The 7,257-nt window shown below is 32.2% G+C and overlaps 1 long non-coding RNA gene across 1 annotated transcript; it reads right to left on the bottom strand.

Moving 5' to 3' along the window:
- Nucleotides 1-3,892: 3,892 nt before the first annotated feature.
- On the bottom strand, nt 3,893-6,936 carry LOC137385661 (uncharacterized). Its single transcript, XR_010977791.1, has 3 exons — nt 6,796-6,936; nt 6,369-6,526; nt 3,893-4,161 (listed from the first exon to the last, which is right to left on the bottom strand). It is a non-coding gene; the product is annotated as an uncharacterized lncRNA (long non-coding RNA).
- Between the last annotated feature and the right edge of the window lie 321 nt (nt 6,937-7,257).

The raw sequence follows: 7,257 nt of genomic DNA, 5'->3' as shown, positions 1-7,257 counted from the left end.
ATTTTAGCATTATTTTAAAGACCTGCTCTCAGCTACATGGACCGCCAGACACATTTCTAAAAATTACCCAGTTAACAAAACTGGCAGTAGGGAAGGCACACTTGTCATTTTTTCTGACAGAGCTGAAGATGAAGGTTAGTATGAGTTTAGTAAAACATGTGATGTATGAATCAGCGTGATGATTGAACCACTTCTAAACAACATAAAATCATTCTAAAACACTCATAGATGAGTTTTGGAAGATTTTCAGTTTGGTAAAAATATTTTTGTGACACTGCGTTAAAGCTAAAATCATGCCAGATCATCATAAAGTTGCTCCCAATGGCTTACCAGATGCATTTGAAGTAGTATCTCAACACACTAGAAAATGTGCGAGAGTCAAAATTGGTCAGAAATGTGTTAAAACTAGTTAAAAACACTTTAAAATCTATTAGAAATCGTCAGGAGTCATATTCAATTTCTACCTGTATAAGCTTGAAAACAATTTAAACTTAACTGGACCAATTTTGACCCTCACACATTTTCTAGTTTGTTGAGATATCACTTAAAATGAATCTGGTAAGCCATTGGGAGCAATTTTATGACGATCTGGCATGATTTTAGCTTTAACGCAGTGTCACAAAAATATTTTTACCAAACTGAAAATCTTCCAAAACTCATCTATGAGTGTTTTTGAAGGATTTTATGTTATTTAGAAGTATTTTTAATCATCACGCTGATTCGCGCAACATGCGTTTTACGAAACCCCAGGTTAGTAGGCATATCGCTTGGTTTAACCTTACCTTCAACAGTAAAGCAGGTTTGAGGAATAAGGTTAAAAGAACTGTTGTCAGGTTGTATGTTGATCATAAAAAACATTTGTATTTTTATTATAATAATATATTGTCATTGTTTGTGCTGAGAAATTGGAATGAGATTCAACGTTGTCTTTTAGCAATGTTCATGAGTATATGGCAAACAGCATTGAAGATAATGATGAACACAATAAAAGTGAAGAAGTGAATGAGTTTGGTTGATCTCTTAACAAAGTACATATTATATACGTATTGGAAGTTAAAAACACATACATTGTTTATAATATTGCCATATAAGATGGAAGACTTGACATAAAGAGCTGTGATTTTGAATTTTAAAAGAGGGTATTTTAACTCTTTTACCACTTTATGATGGTAGTTGAAAAAGTTTAAAATATAAAACATATCAAAGATGTTAACTGTATATATTTATATATTTCTTCAATCCTTGATGATAAATTTCAGGATTATTTAGAGATGCGGAACAAAGTGGTGGTTGGATGGCTTGCCTTAACATTTATAGCAGTAGCTTTACATCTGAGGAGTTGCTTCATCTTTCTTCATGCTTAGAACCAGGAGATATATTCTCTCTGCGAAGAGGAGCTGGACAGCTGCTAGGTTCAGTGTCACACATTAACAACATCGAATCACAACCTGGTAAGATGCAAATAGACAATAAAATGATGGATTTGAGTGAAACATAATTGTTTATTAAAACATGAGATTGGGGCCTTCATAATTCTTTATATTCCTTACTTTTAAAACTGTTCAGGCTGTCTATGGCCTTTGCTTTATTATTATTATCATCATAGTCTTGCTCATAGATAATGTCTAGAATCACTGTCATTTCTGTTATACTCTTTGTGTAACCTTCAATCCAGTAAACATATTTATTTATTTGTTTATGTATTTATTTATGTTTAACAGAGACAGTTGATACTTCAAGGCACTACTGCGTCTTCAAAGACCACACACTACCTTTTGTTACGCTGTTTAATCATACCGCTAACAGCCAGTTTCATTGTGTCGCTCTTTGTATGGAGACCACCCACTGTGTGTCAGTAAACTTTGCGACACAGAGTAAGGTTTGCGAACTTGGTTCAAGAGAGCAATCTTTTGCTTTAAAACCAAAAAATCTTTGGGTACACATTTCACGCAATATGTGTTACTTGAAATATCTACCATAGCCATCGAGTTTCTGAACAAAGATGCACCACCTAGAACAAAGTTACTTATAACTTTAGAGCTACACAAGCTATCTTCCTTTAGACATGACTGCTTAATCTTCACTGTGTTTTAATTGTCAAGAGCTCAACATATCTCATGTTTGTTCACTCTTCTTGTATGTTTAGTGCTGTTTTTAATCTGATTTCATTACCTTCCTTTTCACTGGTATTTAACTGTTGCTTTACTAGTTTTAGTTTTTGAGAGGTGAACTGTAACTGTAGATGTAGTTGTAATGTCTATTAAGTGCCTTACTTACTGTACCGTATATTAGATCGAATGCATCATCGCTTCATATTTCACTTACACTTCTATTATTATATAACAAAGATAATTTGGTGAGTTGCTGAAATACTTTGAAATGGAGAAAAAATATTGAAAACTATTTTTTGCATTCACAGAAGTTTTTTTTTTCTTTAGATATCATCCTGTTGTTATTTTTACTTCTACAGTAAAGAAGTAAAGTATTTACATGTTTATTATGTAGAATGTTAACCTTCAGTGCTTTGCATTTTTTAAAAGTTACATATTTTGTTATAGATTGTCAATGTTAGGTACCTTAAATATGATAATAATTTAAATATATTACATATTGCATTAGTTTAAATATATTACATACCATAATGATTTAAATATGTTACATGCTACTTTAGATTAAGTATATATTACATATGACAACGGTTGTCCTTCCACCAGCAATGGGTGTCGTATGATAGATAAATTTTGGTTTTTATGTGACATAAAGTATTTTATATAAATTCAGTAATTCTGTAAATTGTTGTATTACTTGATTGAGGTTTTAGCTAATTTTATTTAAATTTGTGCGCCTAAAGTTTGTCATGTTGTTTCTAAACAAATAAAACAAAAACGTCTTGTATCAGCCATTTATCATAACTCTAACAGTGTTAAATACAACAGGTACTTCAGTACTAACTACACCTTGAAATACATACAACCAGTTGGTCAGTTACTAAGTTATAGAACATGCTCAAAATGATTACACCATATTATCGTTATAGAAAGTACAAATTACAAACCATGAGCTTCAACCTAATGTTCATAAGGTGAACTCTTAGGACAAGATAGCCACAGCATATATAGTGCATGAGATACACAGCTAGTATAAATTCACTACCTACACTACCAACAAGCCATCAATTAGTGTAGCCTACAAGCATAACATTAACATCAGCACAAGTTGTAGGCAGTGTCTTTCAATGATGTTCCCATTTCTAGAAACATCTAGCTATTAAGGTGGCCAATAAGGTCTCTGCAACTAGATATTGGTGTACCAATATGTATCCTACTAATTAAAAACACTACCTAGATTCCTCCATAGATGCAGAGGTGTGTGAAAGAAATCTCTATGACTATGTCATCTACATGTATTCAACTCGTATACATAGAAAGAATTCAAACCAGAAAATACACTCGTCTACACTGAATGCTGTTATTAAATATTTGCTCATCATGTCATAACAATAAAAGTTTGTTTTGAAAGCTTTTAGGAATGTATTATATCCTTTTTTTGCATCTCAACAGTTCTACACAATAACAAATTAAATTAATTAGTATTTCAGTAGCCGCCATGATTATCCTGTTTTGTTTATTTCACGACTTCATACTCTTTGCCGTTGTCTGCCATGAGGCTGCCAGAAACTAATTAAAGTTGCTAAATAAAGAAACTAATTGAAGTAAAGGAAAAAATTGCACTATTATTTTTACTAAAAACCATAGTTCTTAAGAAGAAAAAACACATATTTCAATATAAATTGAATTATGTTTATTTTGTAATATATATAACTGGTTGTGGAGAACACACTAGTATCTGGTTTTTTCTACTTGCTAGAAAATAGGTTTAAATATAGGCAGCTGCACAAAAATAATTTGAATCTCAAAAATGGTTATATAATAACTTTTAAGATGTTAAGTTAAATGTGTAAAATTAATTTAACAACACTATTTTTGTGTGGTCATTAAAAATTACATTATAATGTGTCAGAGGAGCACCGAGATCAGGAGCCGGCTACTTAGCCGGCTCCTGGGCCGACGACCCGACTGAGCCAAGCCACGGTTCGCAGGAGGCACAGTCACCACTGAGGACTCGGTCGGTCGAGTGATAACAGCGGAGGCCAACCGAGGACTAAAATGATAACAAGATATTGATGGGCAAAGCCAGTAGGAAATGCTATTCATATATAAGGAGACCAGAAGAGACGAGAGGTCAGAGGTCGCTGGCTGTCTCTTGCAGGTTGTTCTGTTGTATTCGCACACACTGAACTACAAGCATTCATATATATTGCTCAAATATATATTTGCCTTAGTGCCTTGTACTCGGCAGTTTTGATTCTTGTGGAGCAGTAAAGGGGATCCGCAGTATTCTTTACATTATGCTCATTTGCAGTGAGCATCCTACATACTTGCCAATTGCATCCCATGATGCATGACCTACATATGCTAAACCAAGTCTATCAATTTACAAATGATATACGTATATTCTAAATACTGACACTTGTTGATAAATAAATAGATGCAGTTAGACAAAACCACTTAAAAAAGGTTTTAAGTGGCGGCATTTGCGTGAAGATATTTTTTACAAAAAATTATTTTATGATATGGAGCTGTAATTTTTAATAAATTCACTCAAAGCCAAGCGTTGTAATTGATATCACACCCCTTTCGGTAAACACTTAAACTTGAGTTAGCATGTGTGTAATTTAAATAGCAAGATGATTAGAACTAGACATCCACAAAAGGAATTAATAGCAGTTTAATATGCAATGCAAGTTAATAGCAGCTAAATGTTTTTATTCGTTGCCTTGACAACCACCTAGAATTTCTAAAAGACTGTTTAATGCTGTCTAATTAGGCTGTATAGAAAGCTACCCACAAGTACATTTTCGAAGACTAAGTGACTTTTAAAATTCATAATTTTAAACCGTTAAAACGCAGTAATTATGCAATAGATGAGCATTACAGCGTTCACGCTAAGCATGCAATTCTGGAGTTATCTGTTCTTACAAGATGACAGGTAACTCATAAAAACGCTTGAGTGACCGCTTCAATTAGCTTCAAAATACTTTTTCATTTGACAATGGTTTATGTTTTCAAGTCAAGTAATACAGCTAGAGTTGCGAGCAACAGCTGGTAAAAAACATTTAGTTTTATTTCTTCACAAACATCATGACAAACTTTAATCAGATAAAACTAAACAAAGTTTGCTAAACACCGCAATAAAGTAATACAACAGCTGGCAGAATTATTAAAATTACATCAAAAATGTTCTACTACATAAAAAGCTTTCAGTTTAACATTAACACAAAATAAAGTAGTTGATCTCAATTAAATGAGTGGCAATATTGCGGTTCAGCTAAACCGCTACTACCATTGCTGCTGGAAGGAAAACTATTGATTTATGTAATATATGTAAACCAATGCAATATGTAATATACATGTATTTGAATTATTATAGTAAGTCAGATGTTTTACTCATTGTAATATGTAATATATTTCACCTAATGCAATATATTTAAATTACAGTAATATGTAATATATTTAAACTGCTACTACAGTATATGTAAAATATTTAAGTTGTTGTAATATTTAAGTACCTAACACTAACAGAACCTATAACAAAATATGCAATTTTTAAAAAATGTAAAGCACTGAAGGTTAACATTCTACATAATAAAGATATACATATTTTTACTTGTTTTTCTAGAAGGAAAAATAACACCAGAATCAGATCTAAAGAAACAAAATTTTTGTGATTGCAACAAATATTTTTAAGTATTCTTTTTCCATTTTAAAATACTTCAGCAACTCACAAAGTTTTCTTTGTAATTTAATAATGAATGTTTTTAGACATAAGCCGTTAGTCATGCTTAAGTAGAAGAAAGTGTAAGTGAACTATGAATTGATGGTGCGCTAGGATCTAATATACTGGTACAGTAAGTAAGGCACTCAATAAACATTACATATACATGTAAGTTACAATTCACCTTCTCTCTATAACTGTAACTAATAAAGCAACAGTTAAATACCAGTAAAAAGGAAAATAATAAAATCAGATTAAAAGTAGCACATACATAATAGAAGGGTGAATGGGCATGAGATGTGTTGAGATCTTAACAATTAAAACATGGCTACAATTAGGTGGTCATGTCTAAAGGAATATAGCTTGTATACCTCTAAAGTTACCGGTAGCATTATTACAAGGTGGTGCATTTTTGTTTAGAAACTCAATGCTTATAGTAGATATCTCAAGTAACACATATTGCGTGAAATGTGTACCCAAAGATTTTTCGCTTTTAAAGCAAAAGATTGCTCTTTTGAACCAAGTTCGCAGACCTTACTCTGTGTCGCCAAATTCACTGACACACAGTGGGTGGTCTCCATACAAAGAGCAACACACTGAAACTGGCTGCTAGCGGTATGATTGTACAGTGTGACAAAGGGTAGTGTGTGGTCTTTGAAGATGCAGTAGTGCCTTGAAGTATCAGTTGTCTCTGTTAAACATAAATACATGCATAAGCAAATAAATAAATATTTTTACTGGATTGAAGGTTACACAAAGAGTATAACAGAAATTACAGTGATTCTAGACATTATCTATGAGCAAGACTATGATGATAATAATATTAAAGATAAGGCCATAGACAGCCTGAAAAGTTTTAAATACAAAAAATATACAAAATATGAAGGCCCCAATCTTAGGTTATAATAAACAATTATGTTTCACCCAGATCTATCATTTTATTCTCCATTTTCATCTTACCAGGTTGTGAGTCGATTTTGTTAATGTGTGACACTGAGCCTAGCATCTTTCCAGCTCCTCTTCAGCTCCTTTTCAGCTCCTCTTTGCAGAGAGAAGATATCTCCTGGTTCTAAGCATAAAGAAAGATGAAGCAACTCCTCAGATGTAAAGCTACTATTGTAAATGTTAAGGCAAGCCATCCAACCACCACTTTCTTTTGCGTCTTTATATAATCCTGAAATTTATCATCAAGAATTGAAGAAATATATATTTACAGTTAACCTTTTTTATGTGTTTTATATTAAGTAAAATAATGAATTAATAAGAAAGCTGGAAGGATATTTTTTGAAATTCAAAATCACATCTTTCCATTTTTAATAAGACCTCTCCATCTTATATGGAAAAGTTATGAGCAGTAGATGTCTTCTTTATTTACATTACCTAGATATTATACTTTTAATTGTTTAACAATTTCTTAAAAGT

This window comes from Watersipora subatra, chromosome 1 (assembly GCF_963576615.1).
Source record: "Watersipora subatra chromosome 1, tzWatSuba1.1, whole genome shotgun sequence".
Taxonomy (NCBI): domain Eukaryota; kingdom Metazoa; phylum Bryozoa; class Gymnolaemata; order Cheilostomatida; family Watersiporidae; genus Watersipora; species Watersipora subatra.
The sequence above is the reverse complement of the archived record's forward strand: the minus strand, read 5'-3'. Positions and strand labels throughout refer to the sequence as shown.